Here is a 541-nt window from a genome sequence, read left to right as displayed (position 1 = left end):
GGCAACACATGGACCTATGTGAGCCTATACGTTGACGACATGATCATCGGAGCCAAACCAATCAAATCGATCAAGAAAGTTGCCGATGAACTTGCAGAACATTTTCAAATGAAGGTTTTGGGCAATGCCCGATTCATTCTCGGCATCGAAATCGACTACAACCATCAAGCAAAGATGCTGAAGATTAGTCAAGCGGCATGCATCTCCCGGATGGTCGAGAAATTCAATCAAGGCGATTCCAAGTCTGTCTACAACCCCTGTGTTGTCGGACAAAATTTGATCAAGGCCAACGAAAAAGATCCAAGAATGGAGAAAAAACCCTATCGGTCTCTCATCGGGTCGCTTCTCTATGTGGCCACGGGAACAAGGCCCATTATCGCATTCGCCGTTTGTCAACTCAGTCGACACCTCGAGCAACCGAGCGAAGAACACTGGAAGGCAGCAATTCGCGTGCTCAAGTATCTGAAGACCACAGCAACCAAGGGCATTTGCTATCAAGGAATCAAGGCAAAATCCAACTAAGTGCCTACAGCGATGCCGG

This window comes from Plasmopara halstedii (genome assembly GCF_900000015.1).
Source record: "Plasmopara halstedii genome assembly, contig: Scaffold_2386, whole genome shotgun sequence".
NCBI lineage: Eukaryota > Oomycota > Peronosporomycetes > Peronosporales > Peronosporaceae > Plasmopara > Plasmopara halstedii.
The sequence above is the reverse complement of the archived record's forward strand: the minus strand, read 5'-3'. Positions refer to the sequence as shown.